This window comes from Monodon monoceros, unplaced genomic scaffold (assembly GCF_005190385.1).
Source record: "Monodon monoceros isolate NGI ecotype Baffin Bay Population unplaced genomic scaffold, NGI_Narwhal_1 Super_Scaffold_12, whole genome shotgun sequence".
In the NCBI taxonomy this organism is placed as follows: Eukaryota; Metazoa; Chordata; class Mammalia; order Artiodactyla; family Monodontidae; genus Monodon; species Monodon monoceros.
In genome coordinates, this window is record NW_021703768.1 from 65,379,342 (window position 1) to 65,394,100 (window position 14,759).

The 14,759-nt window shown below is 40.0% G+C and overlaps 1 protein-coding gene across 2 annotated transcripts in view; it reads left to right on the top strand.

Annotated features, from left to right (window-relative positions):
- Positions 1-489: 489 nt before the first annotated feature.
- The window catches only part of ATG10 (autophagy related 10), a 239,487-nt gene continuing 225,217 nt past the window's right edge, over positions 490-14,759 (top strand). The window contains exon 1 of one of the 2 annotated variants that reach the window (XM_029217419.1): positions 490-520. The gene's annotated coding sequence lies outside the window, so the exon portion shown is untranslated. The remainder of the gene's footprint in view (positions 521-14,759) is intronic. The other variant, XR_003792733.1, reaches the window with a different exon arrangement.

The window sequence follows — 14,759 nt, forward strand, 5'->3', positions numbered from 1 at the left end:
GTTAGAGGAGAGTATGCAGTGTCTCTCGAAACCGCTGGCAACCCCTCCTCTTCCTCAATGCGCCGCCTTTGTAACGCGCTGAGGAAACAGCCGCAGTTCGGCTCTTTGGGCCATTGAAGTGCGGGCGGGGCTTCGGCGGCTGCCGTAGCAAACTGTAGGGAGGTCACGCCTTCCGGCCCCCGCCCCACGCACGAGGCCCACGACGTCAGCCGCCCGCGCGAGCCTAGTCCTAGGGTGTGCGGGAGGTCCAGTGCGCATGCTCTGGCTGGGTCGCTTCTGGCGACGGAGGCTGAGGGAGGGGTAGAGAGCGGTCTTACTAGTGGGCGTCTCTGCTGGCTGGCTCAGCTCCTGTGCCACCGCCCTCTTGGCCCCCGGGGGCCCGTTGCTCCCCTCCCCGCTACCGCTGGCTCGGCGGTACCTCGCAGGGTGAAGGCTCCCTCTCCCCGGCTCCCCTTCCCCCCACCCCGTCGCCCCGCCCACTCTGGGCTGGGCGGAAGGGTCAGGGGCCGAGCGGAGCCGGGTGAGTATTCCCACAACCTTTGCCGGCCGTTTCTTTCCGGCTCTGTTTCCCGCACGGTCCTCACCCAACTGCCCGGGTAGAGAGGAAGGGCGGGCGCGGGTGGGCGGGAAACAGCCCAGCCCCGAACAAAAGGCTGGGGAAGCGGCGCTACCGCCGGCGAAATGCAGGCCGGGTCGCGCTGGAGCCGCTACGCGGGGGCGAGCCGCTGGCGGGTGTGTATCGCACTCCTGGGCCACCATGGAGACCTCACCCTCGATTTAGGTAGTTACAGACCTGTGTTTAAAGCCTGTACCGAGACAGAAATTCTTTGCCTCATAACCTTGAAACAGAGGATATGAAGTTACTGGTGATTCCAGTGGTTAAGTGCCACTTAACTTGAAGGAGTTTCTAATCATTAAGAATTAGGAGATTTTCTTCCAAATAACGTATCTACTCAGCATTTGAAATCACGAATGGGGGGTGGGTGGGATAAAGGAATAGTTAACTGATTTGTAGAAACAAACTTTTATGATGGTAGAAATTATAAACATCTCTGACAAGGCGAAAGGATAGCTACATGTCTTTTCAAAGTCAAAATAGAGCCTTGTCAAATAGGCCCACCTGAGAATCAGTTAATTATCTAGGGGACTATACTTTTGCTTGACACAGTATCGATTAGGGCCCAGGCTTTGCTGTTACTTTTTTTTGTCTAATGGAGCAAATTATTTCTGACTGGGAGAAAAAAATACTACTGATGATTATAGTTTTATTGCCCTATTTCCAAGATTTTTATAATTTTTACCATTGAGCTTGCTCCTTCATTATGAGTTCAGTAAATCTTTGCCACAGGCTCACTTTGTATGAATCATGTTTATAACGTTTCAAAAATGACACTTCGACAGTGGCCTCACTCTTAAGTGGCAAAAGCTTAGTTTATACTTTTCAGAAGTGGAAGGCATAGGCCCTATGTAGTGTTCAATTACATTATTAGAATCCTGCATAGAATCCTCCTTGCTTCTGAAGGGTCAAATATGGACAAGAGGAGACATTTACAAAATGAAAACTTGGCCAAAAAAAAAAGTTGAGCATTGAGAAAGTCAAATTAAAGTCTTGCAATTACAAGGTTTAAAAATTGATATTTTACTTGAAACTAGTGGAAACAGTCTTTTCACTGGTTCTAAACTGGATTCATTGGATATACAATAGAATGTTACAAGATTATGCTTTTAAGTTTCTGAGAACGATAAGCAACCCCTTAGGAAAAACAAGTAGGGTAAAGTTTATCTAAGTAGTTTCCTTAAGACTGGGCTTGATTTGGTTATTAATATCTTTGAAGCCTAGAGACCGTTTGGGACCCTAGTGGCAGTGTTTGAAACATAAACATGCTCAGGGAACCATAACAACAACAGAATGCCCTAGAGATTATTTGGTGATTAACAAATGTCTTCAGGGGCCAAGTGCAGCTGGGTATAAAACAACTGGAAAGTAGGGAAACAGAGAAGAAACCCTATGTAAAAGCATCCAGATTAGGGAGAGGCAGCTGAAAACGATGTAGACCCAGAGGCTCCTCTAATGTACCTGGCACCCCAGGCCTTATTGATCTTGTAGGTTTATAGGACCCAGAAAGAGTATTTACTAATATGAATTTAGCTTTGAAGTTAGAGTTATTTCATATCACTGTCATGTAATAGCTTTTCGAGAAAAACTTTTTAATCATCTCTTCTGAGTTCAAGAACTTACAATAGTTTCCTGTTGTCCTCCGTTTTAAATAGAATCTCTTTAGAGTTTTAAGGTGATTTAGAAACTGCTCCACTCCCCCTTCCCACCCCCAGTATTCCTATATTCCTTAATATTCCTAACATTCTCTATTTGGGCTCTTTACCTGTCTACTCTGCCTCATTTCAACCTGTTCCTAGATTCACTGACTGCCCCCACTCTTCATTTTTTGTAGCATCTCTGCCTTTCAGTATCCTTTTATACTTCTAGGATTATCTGAAATGTAACTCTTCTAGAGCAGAGGCTCTGGTTCCAGACTGACTGCCTTAGGTCAAACTGCCACATTTAACAGCTGTTACCTTGGACAAATTGCTTAACCTCTCTGTCCCAAATTCCTCATCTGTAAAATGGCGAAAATCACAGTGACTACCTCATAGGGTTGCTGTGAGGATTTAACAAGTTACTATAGTTTTGTTACATAATAAGAGCCGAATACATGCTATTGTAATGATTATTTAATCCATAGTAATTCTTTAGACAGTGGTTGTACAATTTATCACTAATTTTTACTGTCTTTTATTCTCTAATGTTCTTTTCAGTTTGAATCTTTTCTTATAAATTTGATTACAAACTGTTGAGGGCAAAGATCATATATTATAATCTTTTAAAAAAGTCTCTTAAAGTTCTCCCAGGATGATTCTGGGGGCTCGATATATTTTTTCCCTATCTTACTATCTAGTTTTCTATTTTCTCTTTTCCATTTTACTTCTGTTGCTTATATTTTAAAATGTATACCCTATTTTGCTCTAAAAGTACTTAACAGTAGATTATAAACTATATATAATATAAAAACATACAAAATAAAGGTAAATCAGTTATGAAAATATGAAGCTTGAATAGAAAGGTGAGGTTGGGGTGCATTATACTCAAATATATACTGTGACCAGTTGTATAATTGTTAGTGGTGGGATACAGACTGAGTTATGAGCTTCACGATGGTCAGAGGAAAGAAGGAAACATATCACTTGCTGAGGAAAAACATAGCTTCCTTGGAAGTATTTAGTGAGTGAAATGCACATTGTGATCACAGATTTCAAAGATATGCATGCAAAGTCATACTAAGAAACCCTAGGGTTAAGTTCTCCAACCTTGTTAAGCCTACTTCTCATTTTTTCTCAAAGGGGGCTCAACTGCCATTTTTATGGAACTATTTCATACATTGCAGGATGCTTATCATACTTGGTCCCTGAGCACTAAATGGCAATAGCAGACTACAACCTCCACCCCCCCTTTGTGACAACCCAGTGTGATCCTACTCATTTCCAAACAACCCCTTCAAGAGTGGTTCCTCCTGATGTTGGGAACCATTGGACCTTATCTGCCCATACTTTATACAACCTATGCTTCAACTACTGCCTTTTTTTTTTCCTTTTAACGTAGCATATTCTTTTCAGGCCCTGTCTTGCTGGAGCACTTCCATCTTTTTGACATGCTTTTGTCTCCACTTGGTAGGCCCTTATTCAAATTTCAAAATTCAATTCTGCGTTTTCCAGACTCCCTGTTTTTTTGGAGTCTTCTCTGATTTTCCCAGAAAAAATTTGACACTTCTTCCTCTGAGGACACACACATAGCAAGTGCTAGGATATTGTAGGTGCTGAGTGAATGAATGAAAAGCTTGCGGAAATAAGAAGGCACATTAATCTAGCCTTTAATGGAGACTTTGCAAGAAGAAAAATTTAAAGGGACTGTCTCTCCCGTTACAAAAATTCCAACAGTTTTTTTTTTCCAAAAAATAATGACACTTGGTAATATATTTTAAAAACACATTGCTCTATCATATATTCAGACTATTTAGACCAGCACTGAGTCCATAACCTCTGATACAATGTTGATCTTTTTGTACCTTCTTATTTGTTGAATATCTTTGGCCAAGGTCATAAGCCTTTAGTTCCTGGTTCTGGTCTAATGAGCATATGTTCTGACTAGAGTTAGTTCTACAAGTCCCACTGTTCAAAGGCAGCAAAAGAGTTTGAGCTGATGGATCAGTTCAAATCATCACTGTCGGAGGAACAATTTCTCTCATGTGTATGCAGAGAAGTCTTGGTTTATGTAAAAAAATGATAATCTTCTTATAAAAGTAATGACACCGGTATCAGAAAGATTAGATGTCATATAAATCTGTTGTTTGAATGGGAAAAGATCCAATTGATGAATAGGCTTAAAAGTTTAGTTGAAGAAAGGTGCTATAAAGAGGTAGAGATATGTAAAATAAATTCATTTAAAATTTTGAATTTTTCTTTTGTTCCTTACAATTTTTACTTAATATTTACCGTGTGCTTCACTCTGTTATAGATGCTAAGATATAAAATTATAAGTCACAGGTCCTCAGCTGTTTAGACATTGCTCTATCATCTTCCGATTTTCCTTGCTGTGGAAGAGATGGCTGAGGCTACACTGATTTTTGTTCCTTTGTAGATAAACTGTTTTTTTCTGCCTGCATTTTTGTTTTCCTTTTTGTTCTTTAAATAAAGATATTCCATAGACTACCTGTAGGCACAGGTTTCCTTCTAGCAGTTTTCTCAAACATAGTGAGTCCACTCAATTTATAGAAGTAAATCTCTTTAATCTTTCTTTTACCCAGATCAGGAAAAATTTTTCAATGGTATGTTTGCTTATGATTTCAATTCAGAAATGCCAGTTATTTGTAGGTTGGATCTGTGTTCTTTGTCCTTTCTATCAATCAGTATGCATTGTTTTCATCTTGGTTCTTTTCCTTCCGTGTTTGGAGATCACCTCATGTGTATATGCTAAAATGTTAATGAGATTCTTTTCCAGCTTCTGTACTTCTCTCTTTTGCCTCTTATACAGAGTTTGTCTAATATTGGGTTGGCCCAAGTTCGTTCCGGTTTTTGCATAACATCTTATGGAAAAACCCGAACGAACCTTTTGGCCAACCCAATATTATATGTTTGAATTCCCTTCCAGTTTTTTCTTCTTCAGTTTCCTTTTTAATCTTAGCTGTCTTTTTCCTTCTTATCTCTTGCTTTCAGAGGCTGCGTTTTTATTTTTCCTTTTTCTTTTTCAATTGGTAAATTAGATAATTTCTAAGTTTTTCTCCTGATTCCCATTGTAAGTCCATTATAGGAGCAAGCTTTCTCTCTTCCTCCTTATGGCAGTGCTCCTCTTTCTTATGGTGCACAAGCTTCATCTTGGCCCTGTGCTATTATTGAGGTTTCTGGTTTTCTTACCTTGACAGAAGAGGGACTTGTGTAGGGATGGTGTTGCTCATTCTTGTCAGAGTGAGTAAGCTACCTTCATCCTCCTCACTACACTTAGATGCTGGGGACTCTTCTTCTCAGTGTTAGGTTGGAGAGCATGTTGATAGATACAACCCAATTTATGAAGGATAGATCTTTCTGTACTCAGGAGAGGTCTTATTTTCCTATTGTCTAATCTTTCAGTCCTATGTCTCTAATGAGGGGAGTATTTTTCTGTAATTTGAAGTGGTCTATAGTTTTTTTTTAAATAAATTTATTTTATTTTTATTTTTTTTTGGCTGTTTTGGGTCTTTGTTGCTGCACGTGGGCTTTCTCTAGTTGCAGTGAGTGGGGGCTACTCTTCGTTGCAGTGTGTGGGCTTCTCATTGCTGTGACTTCTTGTTGCAGAGCATGGGCTCTAGGTGCGCAGGCTTCAGTAGTTGTGGCACATGTGCTTCAGTAGCTGTGGCTCGTGGGCTTTAGAGCGCAGGCTCAGTAGTTGTGGTGCACGGGTTTAGTTGCTCCACGTCATGTAGGATCTTCCTGGACCAGGGCTCGAACCCTTGTCCCCTGCGTTGGCTGGCAGATTCTTAACCACTGCGCCACCAGGGAAGCCTGGTTTATAGTTTTTTGAGTTTAGTGGTGAGACCGTATTCTTCTGAGGGCTCATACTGTTCCCGCAGCTACCTATTGCTGACACCTTCCACTTCTGGCCATGAACATTATATCATTGGTAAAGAATGTTCTTGAAAGAGAATTACTAATGGGTATTAGAAGCCAGTTGTGGCATATGCCAATTTCTCTGGTGTAAATATTCCCACTGTGGTCAATTTCAGGCTGTCAACATGATGTCAACTGGCTCCCCAAATTCCTGAAAACTTAACTATTGACTCTTTGATATAATCCAGCTCCAGCATGCCACGGCATAAAGTCCCACTGAAGGAGATGTTCCCTAAACTCTTGGAAGATGGTGGGGGTTGAGGAAAGGAAACGGTCTCATGAACTCTGTCCTCAGCCCCAAGCTGCGGGGCCACTGCAGGCTCTTTTTTTCTGAAGGAAATACAGAATTGAGAGTGAGATGCCTTCTTACCCTCTTCCTAACTGGACCTTTTGCTGCAGAGGCCATAGCAAGCATCAGCTACCAGTAAAGCTACCCCAAATCCCTCAATTCTAGTTTAGGTACAATGTTGTATCCTGTTTAAAGTTTGATTTCAGATGTGTGTTTCAGTGGGAAGGCAAGGAAGGAGTGCTGAGCCTGCTGGCCAACTGCTGCCAAGCCTGAACCAGCTTCCTTTCTTTTGCTGCTTCCTGTGCTATTTATTGGATTACTGGGGTCACACCTGCTGTGCCCTGCCCAGGCTGCCAAATGCCTTGAAATCCAGGCCCATTAATACCCCTACTAAAATGATCTCTCTTTTGTCTCAGTGTTCTAGCATGAATCCTCCTCAAAAGTATCTCTGGTGCTAATTACAAATGCTTATTTTGGGGCCTTCAGAATCAGGTAGTTTCTGGTCTGAGCCTAGGACTCCACATTAAAATTTGTACCCTGGGTGCTTCTTTACTCTCTAAAATTTGAGGACCACTGCCCGAGGATCCTGCTAGGTAAGTGATTAACTAATCTAAATTAATTCAAGCCAAGTTCTCATAAAGATAATAGGTTGAATTCACTTCCCTTGCTAGTAATTGCATGTTTTTTTAGGAAAGAGTCTAAATCTAAAGTTAAAATGCAGAATTGCTGCAGGGAGGGACAAGTACAAGTAGGCAAGGAAGTTGCTTACTTTTATTAGTTAAAAATGATCTTTAGGGCTTCCCTGGTGACGCAGTGGTTGAGAGTCCGCCTGCCGATGCAGGGGACACGGGTTCGTGCCCCGGTCCGGGAAGATCCCACATGCCATGGAGTGGCTGGGCCCATGAGCCATGGCCGCTGAGCCTGCGCGACCGGAGCCTGTGCTCCGCAACGGGAGAGGCCACGACAGCGAGAGGCCCGCGTACCACAAAAAAAAAAAAAAGATCTTTAATGTTTAAAGATATGCATAGTACAATATGTTCTGTGATAATCACATTTTTGTAAATGATCTAAGCTCTGGGGAAATTTAGTTATATGTCTTAAAGTGTTTTAGTCTTGTTATGACTCTAATATATATTGATTTATAGATTCATCAAAAGAAATGTCTCTGACCAAAAGCACAAAACAAACAAAAACAAAGAATCAGTTCCCCACACATTAGATTAAAAATCCTATAAAAAAATGTGGAGAGCTGTAGTGAAAAAAATTGTTTTTAAAATTAAGAAGGATCATTTGAACAATGATTATATACACAGTGTTAGAATTCGTTGGGGCCGCATTTCTGAAAAGATATTTAATAGCAGCAGAATAAGCTTCTTCACACTGTCTACTTTAGGGCTAACCTATAGTTTAGAAAGACTTCTTTCACTTGGTGAGGAAAAAAAATTATTCTACCTTTCCAATCTTTAGCCTCTGTTGGAGCACTTAAAATAAGGTTTTGATTGTTTGAGCTTAAAAAAAACAAACAGCTGTTCAGCAAGTGTGAAAACTCAAGCAAAATAGATGTATTAACAGTTTATACCTTATGACATGAAAGAGCTCTGACTCATTTCTGACTTTTCCTTATAAGAGATGAGAGGTTCATTGTTTAGGATAAGATGAGAATTGAAAGTAGTCTTTTACTGTGAGTTCATCTGTGTTCTGTTGTCACCTCTGGTCTGAAGATAGCTTAAGTCTGGAAACATAGGCAGTTCACATGTCTCAGGTTTTCCATGTGCAAAATAAGGATTATTCTTGCCATTATTGCTTGATAAGCTGCAGTTGTGGTTATTTCCATTTTTGACCATAATTTCAGCCATCTCTTAATAGAAAGTTCTTAAGATTCTAATTTCTGTCTCTACTAGTCTAGGAACTTGGTAAAGGACCAGAGTATTACAACTTGAAAAGTACATATAAAAATGTTAATTGAATTATATTTTCCTTTTTAATGAGTTGAAATATTCTAACTTGAGCAAAGAGGCAATAATTACTCAGTGATATTTCATTATACCATATTATGATGATTTGAATTGAGATGGATATCATTTTAATATAGTATAATTCCTAATTTTGTAATCAAGCCATAAGTGTTTTTATTATTGTATGTAACATCCTTCAGCAAAGCCCGGTCCTTAGATAATTTTAAAAGTATTCAACCAAATATTAATTAGTGCTTTGATGTTCAGTCATCTTGCTAGTGGCACAGTGCTGTTAATTAGATAAACTATGGCTATTGAGTGAAATTTTATGTTTCGACTAACATTTTGAAGAGTTCAGTAAACCTCAAGTAACTGGAGGGCTTAGGTAATGGAGTGTTTTCACTTAGTTCAATTTTATTATTAAGTGAGGGTTTGTTTGGAATTTATAGAATGTTCCAAAATGTATTAGTATTCTTTATGAATTAAATTCAATTTTTCTTTGATTTAGTATCTCTCAGTATATGTCACAGTCATCATATAGTCGGAAAAATGATTTCTCTAACCACTTTGTTTTGGTCTTTCTATTCTCGTTCTGTATCCTCTCCCTGAGTGATCACATGTGTTCTGTTATCTATGAAATGCTGATTTAGAATCAATATTTCTAGCTCAGATTTCTCTTTCCTCTTGAGTTCCAGATCCATCTCAAAATTCCTGCTAGATCTCTTTGCTGGGTATTCCATAGGCATTTCAAACTCAAACTCCGTAGTGCTACATTAAACCCATCTCACTCCCCAGACCTGCTTTTCCTAGAGGGGTCTGTTTCAGTCAGTAGACCACCACTTAAGGCAAAGAGCTAGGACTCTTTCTTGAACCTTTTCTCCCATCAATCCCTTACATACCAAGGTCAGCCAGTTGTTGTGATGAGTATACTACACTATCAAAATATCTTTTGAATCCGTCTCTCTTCTACCCTACTGCCAATCTTTGGCTCTGTTTAGCATTATTTTGTCTCTCCTAAATGATTGTAAGGACCTTTTAACGGGTCTTCAGTCTGGTTAGATCTGTAGTCCTTTTTGGAAACCAGAATGCAAATCTGATCAGTTTACTACCATTTCAAAACCCTTTAGAGCCCTCAGGCTACAAGGCTGTCTTGTCTTCATCAACTGTGGTTTTCTCAATACCCTTCCTCTATCTCTGTATTTCAGTCAGACAAGAGTTCTTCAATTACTAGACCTTCTCTTACATTCTTAGGCTTTTGCACAGTCTGTTCCCTTTACCTCCTCCTTTTGCTGTTAGCTTCTTCCTTTTACAGACTTCTTAGATGTCACTTTCTCAACTTGTATCTGCACTGAAGCACCTTGTTACCCAGAATTCTTTGTGTAAACTGGAGATCTCACTTACACCTTGAAACATTTGACTGCCTTTGTAGAAGCCCCTAGAGTTTATCGACTCTTCTGTACTTGGTTCCTGTACTTGGTGCTTTCTCTTCCCAAACTTGTTCTCCCACTGTTCCCCTATTCCTCTCCATTGTGATCTCAGGAGCACACATCCACAGCAAAAAAAAAACTTGTCTAAACCCTTAATTCATTATTTCCTTTACTACATTCTGTGGAGTAAGATGTTAAAAAGTGTTCCCAGGAAAAAGAATTTTGTGGTCAAAAGAGTTGGGAAACCCTGAGTTAATAGTTTCCCCATATAAATGTGCATTGTGAATCTCCAGGGTGGGAGTGGTGAGTGGATGTAGTGTGGATGTTTCCACACGTATCTTACATGATGTTAACATCTGCACAGGTTAGTGCTTCCACTAACTCGTTTTAAAGGAAACTTGACTTAAAAAACAAACAAACAAACAAAACCCAAAAACTCTTTGAATGGAGGCTTTTTCCTCCACTCTACAAAGCTCAGGGTACTGAGATTGCTGGTAACCCCCACTTCTGAAGAGCCAACTTTAGGTTACTGCTTCTCCAGCCTCATGTAAATATTCCTGCTCCTTTGAGGCTCATGAAATTCAGCTCTACCAGGCATGGCAAGGTAGACTTTTTTCTCACATGCTGTCCCTAATCACTGGTAGTTGCTGCCTTGAGGGCCATCTTGAGAAGGAAGCCAAGGCTGTGTTTGGCTATCATGAACACAGGTATCGGTTTTTAGTGATTATTCTTGATGGACTTGGCATTATATACCACATATTACTTACCATCTCTGTGCTCTATTGTCTTCTACCGTTTGCCCCTTGTCATTTCTAAATCTCCTAGTTTAACTTACATATTTTTTAAAGAGCTCTCCATTCCCAGTAGCTCTCAGAATAATCCTAAATGACTTCAGTGTCCATGTGGAAGACAGTAAACATTACACGTCTTACAGTTGTTTAAACTTCCTGAGCTCCAGTGACCTTCGTCTCCAAGCTACCTTATATACTTATTTCCATGGCCACAGCTGAGACCTTCTCAATTTCTAAATCTCATAGTCTTCCCATCTTCCATTTCCCTCCTTTCACTGCAGTTGTCCTTTACCCTCTTTCATATGCAGTATTTCTTGATACTGCCATATTTTCCCAGCCCCTTTAACCTTCTCTTGGCGTCTTTTCTTTTTCTACATAATCTGGGCCGCTGAGCTGTTCTCACTAGCATATTCTGTTTCCTCTTTCACCCTTATCCTTCCACTGACTCAACCCAGCAAAACCTCAACTTGCATGCATATTCATTGCAGCCCTCTCTGCTTTTTCTGACACTTTGGGAGCTGAGGACTGCCGAAGGCAACCACAATACCTCACAGAGTGTTGCACTGCAAATTCAGGCTCGCAACCTGTGCTGGGCCTTCACTTGTACCTGCTTATCTTAAAATGCTGACTTCTCTTCTTCTTCACCATCAATTCCTAATCTATACTCGCTTTCTCAAACACTCTGCTTTTATCATTATCCTCTACCCCTGCATCTGAAAATCTTGTGATCATCACACTTTGTCTTCCTTAATTTGGGGTGCCATTGAAAAATTCTAATTTTTATATTCATCCTCAAATGCCTTTCCTCTGATTGCAAGGGACAAGGTGTTAATTGTGTTGTTCAAACCCATCCTGTGCTGATGACCACATCTCCTCCTAGCCCCTTTAGGATATTGCTTCATCAGTCACTTTCTCTCTTTGGTATTTTCAACTTTTACCTCTCTCCAACCCCCTTTGCTCAGCTTAAACATATATTCATATCTCCCTTTCTTAGGAAAAACAGTATCCTCCCTTAAGCCTATGTGCTGCTTCTGTTACCAATTTGTGTCACTTTTCAATCAAATTTTTTGAAAAGTAGTCTACAAAGTTTTTACTTATTTCCTCACTTGTAGTTTTCTCCTCAGCCCACCACAATCTGGCTTCTCTCTCCACCATTGCTGAAACTGCTCACTAAGGCATCAATGACTGCTTCATTTTCAAGCTCCATGGATGTTTTCAGTCCTTTTCTTAATGGGCCTCTCTTTTCTTTTGACAGTGTTGGTTCTTTGTTAGCTATTCTCTACTCCCTGGGCTCTGTGGCACTGCTCTTGCTAGGATCTCCTAATGCCTGACTCATTCTCTAGCTCTTTTGTTCGTTCCTCTTCCTCAGTAGGTCCCTTAAATGCTGCTGCTCTGAAGGTTTCTTCCTCAACCCACTGCTCTTCTCACTATGCACAGAGGTTCCTAACTTTCTGGTTAAGACCCCTCAAACAATCTGTTGAAAATTATAGAATCTTTCCTTTCCAAAATATAGATAGGCATATACATACAAAATTTAGTGTAAAATTTCATGACCCACCAGAAGGCTTATTAAGAATTTGCTACATGCATTCCAGCTGGGCAGTATTCACCCTCATGGTTTCATTTGTCTCTTTTAAACAGATGACTTGCAAATCTCTTAAGTTCATTTTAGCTTTGCCTCCATAACTTAAGATGCATATTCTTTCTGCTCCATTTCATTGCTTGGCTTTAGATTCTCATGATATCTCATCCAGCAACAGCTTCTAACTCTCCTCCCTGCCCTCAGGCTGTACCCTTCAGATCCATCTTCCACAGAACCACCGATGATTTACTATTCTGACCTTTTCAGCTCTAACGTCTGATTCTCTGTTTCCTGTGGAGACAGTCCAAACTCTGGCATGGCACACAAGTGACCTTTCAGGAAGTTCATCACTATTTTATCTGGTATCTTTGAGGCCCTTCCCATCCATTTCTCCTCCACTAGTGAGGGCAGACAGATTTAACTTGCATGGGGTTTGACTATCTCTGTCTTACTATACTCTCTTTATCATGTTGGTGACATCAAACTTGCGGTTCTGTACACCCTTACTTACCTTGGTTCACACTGTCCTCCCCGCTTGGACCACTATTCTAACCCTTGTGCTTCACTCACTGACAATTTGCCCTGCAAAAACTCCTACTTAACCTTAAAGGTTTATCTCCACCCTCACCCCAGACACTTTCCCACACCATCCCCTCTTTGTAAGGAACTCTTCTTGTGCCTACCATAATCTGTGCATCACTCCGTTGTATATACTTTAACTCGAAGTCCTCTTTTCCATTGCTGTCAGAATTAAGAGTTGAGCTGTAAATTGAGAAATTTGACTAAAGCTAGAGTTAAAAAAATACATTTGTACTTAAAACATTTTATTTCAACTTAAAACATATAAACATTCATTTGCGAATTTTCTCATGTATGACCAAGGCATTTTCTTTGAGTATGGGTGCTTGATTGGAATTCATTGTTCATTCTTAATTATACCGAACCTGGAATGCATCCTGTAAATTTCTAGTTTTGGTTTAAAAGAAAGAACTCAAGCCACTTGTGCCACAATCTGAGTGCATAATCCTTGATTTGTACGATTTTTTCCCCCTCAGCCAATCTTTTCAGTTGTATTGTCTATAACTAGTTCAATAGTAGTTTGTTTTTTCTTATGAAGACTTACCTTTATAGTCTTTCCAAGTCTTTATAAAGTCTACGTCATAGAAATAACAGTTGTGTTTCTTTTTTACTTACATTTTATTGGTTTGGTTTGTGTTGCATTTAATTAAAGTATGTATTTATGATACATGAATATGGTTTGTGAAAGTACACTCAACTGATAGGAGCAGAGATGCTTCATAAAAAGCATGCTGTAGACATCAGTCATTGTTTTACAGAGGGAATAGACGCTGTGTCAGTTAATCTGGCAAGTTGAATGGAGGTTGGTCTTATAAGAGAGTTTCTGCTGTAATTATTGTCACTGGTTATCTCCCTTCATTGCAAGATAAGTTCTTTTTTTTTTTTTTTTTTTACAGTTCATACTTCATTTACTTATTCATTCATCCAACAACTGTTTATCAGGTTCAGTCTAGAGCCAGGCACTAAGCTGGGTGCTGGGGGTACCAAGATGAATTAGACTCGGATCTTGTCCTCAAGATGTTCATGGTTTAGTGGGGGAAACAAGGTACATCTTGATGGAAGCATCCTGGAGGGACACCTGTAGAATGTGTATGAGTTTGCCAGGTGGGTAAACGCTTCTGCAACCACGAAGGACAGAGAAATAAGCAGCTGTAGAGTGAATGTCCCCCAGGTAACCTTTGGCAATGTCTGGAGACATTTTTGGTTGTCACAACTGGGGAAAGGGACGCTACTGGCATCCCAGTGGATAGAGACCAGGAATGCTGCGCAACATCCTGCAATGCTTCATTCAAGATAAGTTCTTACAAGGCAAGAACTATACACTTTTTCATTTTTGTGTATCTAACCTTTACCTATGCACAGTGCCTACTACTTACATACAATATGTATTTGTTGGATGAGTGAACAAATTCTTATGTAGGTCATACTAAATTTGAATATTCAGAAAGAACACTGGACTGAGAATCAGCTAGTATAGACAGATCATTGGCCCTGGAGCCAAACTGGGGTTTGAACTTTTCCTCATTTGTATTCTTGAGCAGATTACTTACTCTTTTTCATTTGAGGAATGAGGATAACAGCAGCCTTTGGGCTGTGTGAGGATTAAATGGGAATGTGAAGTGTCTAGCATAAGTACCTGACATAGTAAGCAGTTAACAAGTGCTAATTGTCCTGATGATGCTTATCACTAATGAGGAGAATGTGGGAATTCACTTGGTCCAACTTTTCTCATAGACTTGAGCTATATAATCTGAGTTTCCTTCCAGCTGCTCTAAAATTTTCTTTCTATAAACAATGTTTCATGTTTTAGATAGATTTATATAACAAATATGTGGGTAATCCTTGATTTTGGCACATTTGTAAACTCAATAAAGTAGGTAATTAATTAGGTGATCATCACCTTACACCTTGCAAAACAAATACTTTCAGGCTTTAGAACATCTT